Consider the following 5,674-nt stretch of genomic DNA (forward strand, 5'->3'; position numbering starts at 1 on the left):
TGAACTGTGATGGTTTGCAGTAAGATGACATAACCTATCCAGTACCTCCTGTCCAATTAAATGATGGTTAATGAAGTCTAAAACCATTTGACTTGGAGAGGAGGCACTAGGCAAACATTTTTAATTTATTTTAGCCACCTTTGGAATGGAAAGGACGGATGAACAATCCCCAAATAAATACATTTTATTTTATTAAATGTTGTATTCCACCTTTCTAATTAGCTGTCAAAGGCACCTTACATAGAATTGTGTTTTATTGGATTTTAAACAACGTAATCCCAAAAACAGTAATAAAAACCAACAGTAACATCAAAACACTAGGAGAGTTACAACTGGCAACAGTTATAATTTTGAATTAAAAAAAAACAACTGGCAACAGAACTCTATTGGGGAAGGCACAGGAAAATAAAGAGGTGTTTACTTGGGCCTTAGGTGTGCCTCTTTGGGGAGGGTTTTTCACAGGACCTTTTCAGTTGTGGCACCTCATTTCCTTTTTTTAAAAAATATTTTTTCTTAGTTTTTTTCCTCATTTCCAGTAGTCACCTGCCTAACCTTCAAGAGCAGGGATACTCAAAGGAGTGCTGACGACTGCAACAAACTGCAATGTTTGTGCAGGACAATGCAGTGTGGATGCTATCCTGTAGACCAGCTTTGTAAGTTTAGTCCCTTCTGCAGTAACCTGCTGCATTTCTGTGCTTAGTGCAGAGGATTAGAAGTGAGGGGCCTCTGTCTCACCTCCGCCAACTCGCTGCCATGCAGTTCCTTGTCACATATGCCATTCCCAGGCCAGTGATTAAATACGCTACAGATGAACGTGTTGCCCCTGCTCAGCCAAAGACGACGTATGGGAAGATGCGAGGTGGGACATAGATATAAAAGCATCCATTTAATGTGTCATAAACTGTTTCCTCCAAAGTCTTGGAAATCATATATGTGTGATCCCAGGGCCTCCAGTAGCAAATCTGTCCTGTCCAGAGAGATATTTGGTGCCCTTTTATGCAGCAGCAATGTTAAGACTGCCAGCGCTTAATATAGGAGCCTAGTAACAATATGAGGGAAGATCAAAAGACTCTATAAGGAGCTCCTCGAAATGACCAGGGAAAGAGGAAATAGATGCTGGCAGGCCAGCATAGAATAATCCCAAGAAAACACAACTTTCCCCATGGCTGGTTTCTCATAGCGTCCTCCCTGTCCCTGTTGTCTATTAACAGGGAGCATTATGGGTGAGACTGAAAGCTCATTTAGTGCAGTATTACATTGCCAACCATGATGGCCTGTTCCCTCTTTGATCCCAGCATCTGGTATTCAGTACACAACAGCTTCCATTTAGCTATTGTGGCTAATATCCATTGGCAGTGTTCTCCTTGTCTAAGCCTTTAAAAAAGTGATCTAAGCTTGTGGTCATGACCACATTTTGGAGGTAAGGAATTCCATAAGTGAATTACGAATTTTGTGTTAAGTACTTCACTTCTTTTTGTCAGTCCTGAAACTGCTGCCAATTGGTTTAAATATTGGTGTAACCCCTCCAGTTCCAGTGTGAGAGGATTTGCAGCCCTTGGGCTCTTTAGGTTGTGATGTCTGGCTATGAATGGAGAAAGCGAACTGAACACAGGAGTATCCCTGCAAAAGATTATTTCTTTTCTAAGTTGGGCTTCAAATGAGAGAGAATAAATGGAATACTCTTGAGTGGGGCAAATGGGCAAGCTAGGAATGTGGCACTCTACCACATATTTATTCTGTATGAATATATATATATATACACACACGAGTGTGTCCCATTGTCTTGCAAAGCAACTGGGCCAGACATAGGTAGCTGGATGTCATAGACAGATTGGATGTAGAGGAATGTGTTGCGGGTAACCCAATGGAAGAAGGCTCAGAGCCAGGGAATTGGGGGTGGGATGACGATGAGTGGTTAGATGGAGAAGAGGGAGAAGACTGGGAGGAGGTGGTGTTGGAAGTTGAAGAGGTAACACAGCTTAGTGAGTGGGGAGAGTCTATGGCAGAGAGAAGTCCAGAATTACAGGCAGAAGCTGATGTAGGAGAGGCCCAGAGGCAGAGATGAGTCCGGCTGGTGAAGAGGCACGGGTGTCTCCTCTTCCTGCTGTGACAAGCTGCCCTCCCCCCAGTCTCCCAGAACCAGGAGAGGCATGAAAAGGGCAGAAAAGTTAACTTCACACAGGCACAGTCTCAGATTGCTTGGGGAAAACTGGAGCGGAGGGGCCTTAGGCAGCTGTGGGGAGGCAGGGACCTTCAGTCTTCGCAACCACTTCATGGGGGCAAGACCTGCCGGAGATGAATTGCTGGGCTGATTAGGCCTGGCACACCTGTGCAGATCCTGTTTTTGCTAATAAAAGAGTTAACTCCAATGTGTTCGGTGTGATTTACTGCTGGCTCGCTCCTGTCACTGCCTTATATTGAGTTAAACCATTCATTCATATTCCTCAGTGTTTGCTACACTTAACTGTCTCTCCAGGGTTTCAGGCAGGGTTCTTTCCCAGCCTTACCTGCAGATGCTGGAAGTTGAACCTGGGGCTTTCTGTGTGGAAAGCAGATGCTGTACCTCTGTGCTACGACTTCATCTCGAACATCTAGACATTTGAAAATTCTGCCTTTATTTGGTCACTTCTTTCCCCCTTCCTGAGTCCACTTGATCTATTTATGGGCGTGTCCATCTGTCCCCTTGAGGAGCATTTACCTATACACACACACACCTGAACTGATGTCATCCCATCCCATTTTATAATTTAAATATTTTGTTGGAAGCCTCCGAGTGGCTGGGGAAACCCAGCCAAATAGGCAGGGTATAAATTATTTATTTCTATTATTATTATTATTATTATTATTATTATTATTATTTCCCTATTCTCAAGGCAGCTAAGTGCCAATATGTGGCCACAATCAGCAAATCAGAAACCTGAATGCTCCCTTATCCTTTGATTTCTGACCTTCACCCATGTTCTACATGAAGCCATCACAGGTTTGACTTGTGAGTTAACTTGAACTGTGACTGGCTGGATGTCCATCTGGAGAGGCCACATGAATTATAGCAGTGCAGGACAGTGTGGGAGCTAGCTGGGATGGGTGGGTGTTGAATGGACACAGCTGTGATAGCCTAGGTAGTGCCAGGCATCGAGATGGCCGTGTCTGGCAAAGAACAAGGTACTTTTTGTTGTTTCGAACCACTTTGTCACATTGCTCCCTCAGTCGTCCTGTCCTCATCTCTTGTATTTTAATATTTTGTTGGAAGCCGCCCAAAGTGGCTGGGGAAACCGAGCCAGATGGGCAGGGTAAAAATAATAAATTATTATTATCACTAGCTGAATATTGGCCCATTTTTAGGGAAACAACTTCGTCACTGAACTTCTAAAGTTCTATTCGTTTTTCTGAATTTTTGTTCAGTGAGTAGGATTTGGACAGTGACCTTTGGAGACCTAGGCTTCCTGTCTGTAGCTGGCAGGAGCAGAGATGGCAACTCATTCTTGCCTGCAAATGCCTTGACCGTAAGATATTACTCATATAGCTAATGGTCTGTGTTTGCATCAAAATGACTCTTGCGCAATCTTCCCACGTGAGATTCCTTTAGGTTTCTGGCACATTCTGAAGGATGTGGATGTGACAGGGATGTTGCGAGGGTCAAATGCAATGTGGGTTAAACTGGCATTTATAATGCAGATCCAGTTTTTAATTTGGGATTCAAGATTAATGTGACATGTTTTACAGGTATTCTGTATCTCTATTCCGGAGCAATATGAGTTTTTCAGCAATATGGTCCTTGACATAGGGCTTCTATCTAGTAAAGCAGGATGTCTGTATGGTAGCCTGAATTAGGTGGCTTTACAGGGGGACTCGGCAAATTCATAAAGGATGATGCTATCAGTGGCAACTCGTCATGATGACTTTATGGTACCAGATTCAGAGGACATAAGCTGCTGAATTACTGGTTGCTGGGGAACTATGGGAGAGGCTATTACACTTATCTCTTGTCTTGTCTTTCCAGAGTCGTCTTTTTACTGGCCACCACGTGACTCAGGATGCTGACTGGATCAGTCTGATCCAACAGAGCTCTCCTTTATGTTCTCAACCTTTTGAGTTCTCTAAAACCTATCCAGCTTGTGATGCGTCATGGAGCCAATTTACTAACCCACCAGATGACCTTGCATGGAAGCATGAGGTCTTTATGCGAGCAGGTTCTGAGGGGTTGGGATTATCTCTGTGTGTGTGTGTCTTGTACCCATACATCTGAGCCATCCGCCGGGGTGGACTGATGAATGCAGCTCCCCCAGGGCACCCTGTCTGGACTTGTTGCGGTGTCAGCAATCGCCTGGTCTGACCTCCATGTTGTCTACCTGGGAGGGCTGGTGAGAGATGAGGCAGCGGTGACAGTGTCTATTAATAAGAATGTCACTTGTCGTTATGTAACGGAGTCCCACTGTGCCATACCTTGCTTTGTCGCATTTGTGAGGTAGGATCACACCCCCCCTATTTTTTTTTACCACCCAATTACATAAAGGCATAATAAGCCATTCAGTCGGTGCATATTAAACAGGGCTTTTAAGTACTGCCAGTGGTGGTTCTCCTTTGCACTCTGATGGTGATATTTTGTGGGGATGTATCACAAGGAGAGGTCATGAGGCCTAGTTCCCAGTTCCTCCTTCAAAATCCACACAAAGCGGCAAGGAAAGCCTGAATCACCAGGTATCTCTGCCTGTCACAGCCCAACTCCAGCAACCTGTCCCTAGTATAAAGGGTGGGGAGGGGGCAGGAGAAGAATACACGGATCCCCAGTCCATGCCTGCATTCCGACAGAGCGAGCTTTCCACATGCACATACTACTTTGTAGTAGCAATCCAGCAAATTTGAAGGGTGCGTGCAAAGGCATGCATGCGTGTGTGAGAGTGAGTGAGAGAAAGAGAGATCTGGGGAGCAGGAGGACATAATTCAGAGAAAGGCCTACCTCCAGAAAGGTGATTTCCTAGTGGGGAACAACAGCACGAGGCCCTTTTTGTAACTTGGCTCCAAGCGGTTAGAAAGGGTGGCGTCTCATTTGCAAGGGTTTTTAATTTATTTATTTAACAAAACGGAAAAGAGGGAGGGAGAGAGGGAACTCCTAGGACGCCTGGGTTCTCTATATTTACCATTCCCGAGGGGCAGATCTCCTGAATTAGGGCGAGGCAGAACTGTGCCCCGTCCCCCCCCTCCCCGCCGCCGCCAACCTCAGCTATATATACAGTATATGTATTCTCTCCCTTTGAAGAAAGATGGGGACTGCCTATATAATAAATGGCTGAGGTGGGGAAAACGTTGGGGCGCCTCCCATCTATGCTCAGCTCTTTTGAGGGGGGGTTGGAGAGCGGCCGGCCAGGCTAACAGTAGCCCCTTTGTGCCGTCCCTTCCAGCTGCCCCTTTTGTTTCAGGGTTGTTGTTTTTTAACCCCCTTCGGTGCGATCGCACGGCGAAAAAAACACACAAAAAAGCGGGTGGGTGGCAGGGTTCAAAACGAGGAAGGGCGTGTGTGGGGGTGGGGTGTGTGTGTGGGGGGGTGTGTGTGTGGGGGTCGCCTGTCGGATCCCGCGCCTGCACCCCCCACCTCGTTTCCTTGCGCCCCTTTTGTTGCAAGCCGCCGATCGCCCCCCCCTTCCCTGCCGCCCCCTCCTCCTCCTCCTCCCCGTCT

Source organism: Podarcis tiliguerta (assembly GCF_965153285.1).
Source record: "Podarcis tiliguerta genome assembly, chromosome: 8".
NCBI classification, from domain to species: domain Eukaryota; kingdom Metazoa; phylum Chordata; class Lepidosauria; order Squamata; family Lacertidae; genus Podarcis; species Podarcis tiliguerta.